General features: G+C 33.8%; 1 pseudogene; it reads left to right on the forward strand.

Moving 5' to 3' along the window:
- LOC125870263 (3,9-dihydroxypterocarpan 6A-monooxygenase-like) lies at window positions 1-2,099 on the forward strand (annotated as a pseudogene).
- Window positions 2,100-6,474: the final 4,375 nt, after the last annotated feature.

Below are 6,474 nucleotides of genomic sequence, written 5' to 3' on the forward strand. Positions count from 1 at the left end.
ATGGCAATTATTTCCATAGAAAGTCAATTTCATAACTTGCTTTTTTTGTTCATCTGTTTACTATGTGGTCTAATAATATTTCAATTCTTGATCAAGAAATCACACAAAAAAATCCATCTTCCTCCAAGTCCACCAGCATTACCATCATTTGCATCTTCTTGGCTCTTTGTGGCACCAATCCTTCCAGAAATTAGCATCGCGCTATGGTCCATTCATGTTGATTCAAGCAGGCACGTCAACGTCATATGTTGTGTCCAATGGCACTATAGCGAAAGAAGTCTTTAAAACCAATGACATAAATTTTGCTGCTAGGCCAGAATTTGGCTCTTCAGAATACCAAATTTACCATGATACAATGTTCTCAATTTTGGACTATAACAAACTTTGGATTTTCTTGAAGAAAATATGCATGACTGAGATTCTGTCTGCTCAACAGATTAGTAAATTTGCTGATGTTAGGTAGGAGGAGATGATGAAAGTGTTGGAATTTTTCGTTAAGTTTTCGGAACAAGGGGATGCTTGTGATGTTGGAATTCAGCTTATGGCTATGACAAATAATCTTATTTGTAGGCTGAGTATGAGCACAAGAACCTCAACTAATGTCAACGAGAGCGCGGAGATAAGAGAAATTGCAAAGGGGATAGTATTACTTGCAGGGCAGCTGGGATTAGGTGAAATTCTTGGTCCTTTGAAGAAATATGATCTGCTTGGTGCTGGAAAAAAGGCAAAAGCTTTGTTGCTCAAATTTGATAAGTTTATGGATGGGATCATAAAGAAACACGAAGATGAAAGGCGTGTGGGAGGAAAAGAGAGGAGGGATATGATGGACATTCTTCTGGAAATTGCAGATGATGAAAATGCTGAGATGAAGCTCACTAGAAATGGCATCAAGGGTCTTTTCTTGGTAATAAGACTCTTATCTATCCTTTCCAAAGTACATTTTAGTATGAAAATATGTATGTCATCTACTAGCTTTTCTTTGTCTCCAAATACTCCCTTTTATATAGCATAGCGCCATTTGTTTTAAGGTGTCGCAGGAAAGCATTTAATCTCTACGAAAATAAGTTATTTAAAAATGACTTTCGTAGCCAAAACAAGTTATATAAGTGATACTGCAAGTTCATTATCTCTTCCCCACCACCCTCCCCTTGACCATCCCAACCCCCGCCACCCCTGACCACCCACTCCCCACCACGTCTCACTCCCAAAGTGTTTTTCTAGATAACATATAAATACTATATATATATATTTAGAAACATTTTGACTTTAAACTGCCCATTTTACCTACTCTTATAGCTATAGACAATCACGAGATGTTTAAACCATAAGTTGTAATGATCAATGTATTTCTTTCATTCTTAAGTTCCGTGCATGCCAAATAAAGCACCACCATACAAATTGAAAAAGGATAATGTTTTGTTTTCCTCTTTTAATAGGATCTGTTTTTGGGAGGAACTGATACAACAAGTGTTGGTTTGCAATGGGGATTAGCAGAGCTTTTGAACCATCCAAAAGCATTAAAGAAGCTCCAAGAAGAGATTGACAGAGTAGTTGGGCCAAACAGGCTAGTTGATGATTCCGATATCCCAAATCTTCCTTATCTCCAAGCTGTTGTCAAGGAAACACTAAGAGTACATCCCCCGTTGCCCTTAGTATTCCGAAAATGCAGAGAAGATTGTGTAGTCAATGGTTACACAATTCCCAAAAATTCTAGGCTTGTACTAAACATTTATGCGATTAATAGGGACTCGAATGAATGGAGAAATGCGGATGAGTTTATTCCAGAGAGGTACCTTGTTAACTCTGGTGGAGGGGAGGAGAACCAGCTCGCAATCGAGCCTGATGAATTGGAGGCTATGAAAGGACAGAATTTCTGTTATGTCCCATTTGGTGGTGGAAGAAGAGGATGTCCTGGTGCTGGACTTGCAGCAGCAGTGTTACATAGGACACTTGGTGTGTTGATACAATGTTTTGATTGGAAAATTAAAGGTGCTGAGAAACTTAATATGGAACAAGGAGCTGGGTTTTCTTCTGCAATGGTTCACCCTTTGATTTGTTATCCTGTTATGCGTGTTAATCCACTAGAAATTGCCAACTGATTCCTCTAGTTTTATTAATGGCATAATACATAAATGTGTCCTTTAACTTTGGATGTACACAAGTAGACACTTAAACTTATATAGAGTTGAACACGTAGACACATGCATTCTGCTTGACATCTTATGTAGAAATTCACGTGCTATGTGGCATCCTACATGTGTTATGCCACATAGGATGCGTGTCTCTACTTATTCAACTTTATATAAGTCTAAGTGTCTACTTGTGTACACCCAAAGTTGGAGGGCATAGATATTAGCTTAGGCCAAGTTAAATGACATATTTATGTATTATGCCTTTATTAATGTTTCTTGTGAAATAAGAATTATGGTTTTATGTTTCACTCTTTGGTACATTATAACAAAAATGTAACATGACTTGGCATTATGTAGCGAGACTTAGCATTATGTAGCAATGTCATTCAACTTTGTTTTGTATCAAAAAAATTACTAAACTTAAAGACTTTTTGTTTAAAAAATCACTCAGCCAAATTTGTTAAAGAAAAAATATGACATGACAAAATAAATTTATTTTTGTGCCATGTAAATATAGACTTGACAAATAAAGTAAAATTAAAGAAGACACATATCTTATATCAGACCGACCCACCCACAAATCAAAATTGGTTTAATCTAATAAAGGAAGACCTATTGATGAATTTCCTGCATACCTTGAATGAAACCCTAGCTTGAATCTTGGATAGAAGGCTTGAAGTTTGAATCCCTTGTTCTTGCCTTGAGAGAAAACTTGGGAGAGAATAAACTTTGATTTGGGAGAATTAGGAGATAATGGGAGGTTAGGATCTATAGGAATCACTAAAACCCACTTAAAATAGGCCAAAATGACGTCATATAGGAATTAAAAGAGTGGGAAAAGACCCAATTAACCATGATTAAAATCTGCCAGAAAGACTCTACGAGGACCATCTACGGTCCGTGGTTCCATCTACGGACCATGGAACCCTATCCATAGAAATCAAAGAAGAAATCCTAGGTTCTAAACTTTCAATCCACGAAACCTTCTATGACTCGTAATTCCTTATACAATTTGTACTATCCATTCATAGAAATCAATATATTGAAATACACATTCTCTGAAGTCTAATCTACGATACCCAAACCATGACTTGTAGTTCCTTTTACAAACTGTATGTCAGGTCGTCGATCCAATATACTAAAGGTTCTGAGGTTTCAGGATTTGGAACTATAAAAGATGTTTACGAGCCATAAACACTTCTACGACACATATCAAGGCTCTCCTGTCCAACTCAATTATCGATGTTTCAGAGGTTCTTCTACGACTCATGTCTATGACTCATAGAACTTTCCACGTTCCATAAACTCATTTGTAATCACTGAGTTAAATTTCATGATTTATGAAGTCTCATTTTATGGACCTTTTCCATGAACCATAATACCTTTTATGGCTCGTAAACCTTGTTCGTAAATATCAAAAATCTGCAAACGTCATATTTTCTTCTATTAATTTCCTGATTAGTACTGAGGAACTTCTGAGGTGTTACAGGTAGACACTAAACGAACATAAGAAGAAGACACAAGATAAAAATTAACAAACATATATGTAGAAGCATTATTTTGCACATCACTGGACACATTATTTTTCGAAAAAAAAGTATGTTCAAAGAATTCTGAATCTCTATATTCACAAATAGAATAATCATTCAAAGACATAAATCTATACCCAACATCTTTTTAGCATAACTTATAAAAATAGTGTCATGATCCGAGATTACCTCCCTAGTCATAACACGATGCTTAAAGTCACAAGTGATCCCAAACTAATCCTTGATACTGGCATAAGTCATGAGTAACTAAACATGAATATAAATATGAATAAGAGCTAAAATAACTAAGCGGAAGCACAATTATTAAATAAGTTGGTTCAATACACTACTAAACAAAGTTTGGTTTACAACAATTATAATCTAAAAAGTAACTGGAACTAAGTAGGTTGAATACATTAACTCTAACTCATAGTTTATTAAGCCTCTACTAATATTGAATATAGGTAGCCGGGACATGACCCCTCTAGTACTACCCTTAATCAATACTTATGAAAATAAATAAGATACTAGAACTACAAACTGATTGAGTCTTCAAACAAAGTGAACTCATCACCTGCTGACTGTAACCTGTAAATTATGATCCTGATAGTAAGCACCTGAATCTACATCACATGAAAAACATAGACATAAGAGGTATGCGATAAACACTTTGAATGTACTGCGTATGAGAGATATGTATGAACATATGTAAAACTGAACATGAAAATTTGAGATGCTAATTGAATATGAAACTGATACATATAATCTGATGCAATGACCAAGTAGTAAAACATGGATCTGATAAATATTGACTAAAATAATTGAATATAAGGTCATGCAATATCAGAGACAAAACTGCGGAAGGTAATATTAGCCGGCATATAGCCATGTGATCAAGAGGAGAGGAACGAAACTTTACGACAACTTTTTCGTAGACGTTCGACTTGCATGTGTTAAGCATATAGCTAGCGTTCCTTCGTAGATCTCCGGATTTCACCCTAACCTAAACATGGAGTTTGATGTATAATCCTCATCAAGGTCCAATATACCTTGCCAGGGTATAAAGGCTGATCTCATCTAGGGTGGTACCACTAAACTAAAAGCATGTATCCACTAGGAAACACATAAACCTACGATGGCGCGTAGTTCTGAAACTTGGGTAAATTGAATCTAGTCCAACTCGAAGTTAAGTAATACTCCTGACTAAACATAACTGACAGCTCATGTGAATATTTTCCATAATTGTAGACGCCATAACTGACTGCCATACTACTAGTGAACTTTTCTTTTATAAATACATTGATCCACGATTATTGATGGTATTTCAAATACACACTAATGGGGAACTTACTTTTGAGAGAAATGTTTAAAAGCATTGATGACATATCAGGATGTCATGTATCTTATTGCTATGAGGCAAAGGTCTTGAATATTGAAATGAGTACACATATATAAGTCATGTATTTCTGAATCATGAGACTTTCAGATTTATGAGAGACATGATATAGCTAGAGTAAAATACAAGAAACAAGGATTGAGATTTTGAAAGAACTCTATACGGCTAGACCTAAATCCTAGATCCAGAGTCAAGAAAATACTAAGAGTCTAATTATATATTATCTAAATATATTATTGAGAATATATTTAATCATGGATCACTTTAATGGTCTGCAAAACTAATAATATTGATAAACTGAATAGCTCATAAATACTAAAAATCTGAGACTAATTGATAGACACATTAGCTGAAAGCATCACTTAATATGTGGAAGTGGAACTATAGGGCTGAATGTAAACTAAATAATAAAGATCATAGTTAACACAAAAATCAAGAAACTAACCTAAAATTGTAACCCTTTTTTTAGTTTCTCTAACTGTTTGATACCCGTGCTAACGCGGGTTCAATATTTTCATATTTTTTTATTTTAATTTATGTAATAGGTAGAATTCAGAAAAATTATTAAATTTTAATATGATTTTCAGATATTAAGTTGTTAATTACTTTTTGCCTGCGAAAATTTAATGGGAAGAGGTTCATTAAGATGTCCATAATACGTTGAATTTTTACTCAAAATAGTTACAAGATATAAACAAATATTACGTACCGACATTCAAAATAATAAAGCAATAACTAAAGAATATGAATTTAAAACTAAAAGTCATAGCTAAAACGAATTTCATAATTTTAAAAAAATTAGACACTAATTAAATTAAAGTAGAACAAAAGAAATATTTTTTTAACTTTTTTTACGAAACACGACGTGCCTTCTTCAGTGTGAAGTCTTGAATCTAAAACTAAAAATAATAGCTAAAATGGATTCCATAATTTTGAAAAAATTATACAATAATTAAATTAAAGTAGAACAAAAAAAAAATCAATTTTTTTTCAAAACACGCTGAAGCAGGCACACCAACTGAGACGTGCATGCTTCAGTGCGAACTCTCTCTCATATAATAAGAGAACTTGAGAGGTGGCAGCCGACATGAAGCGATTAAAACAACTGACTATCAAAAAACCTAATTTCCCTCTAAATAAACAACACAGAAACTTGTAGACTACTATTTTCATGAAAATAAAAAAAAAATCACTTGATTTAGTCATATAGTGATACAATAATAAAGTAAAAGCAAATCAAGAATAAGAAAGAAAAAGGGTTTCATATGCAGTAAACTCTCTTTGTGGGGTTTAATAAATAAAAATCTTATAAACTTGACATCGTTTATAATTTACATATCTAAATTATTGAGTGTTTTATCATACTATCTTCAAAATTTCTAGGTAAAATTGAGTTAATGTATGCAATTCACGTGTC

The sequence above is a fragment of the Solanum stenotomum genome, chromosome 1, assembly GCF_019186545.1.
Source record: "Solanum stenotomum isolate F172 chromosome 1, ASM1918654v1, whole genome shotgun sequence".
NCBI lineage: Eukaryota > Viridiplantae > Streptophyta > Magnoliopsida > Solanales > Solanaceae > Solanum > Solanum stenotomum.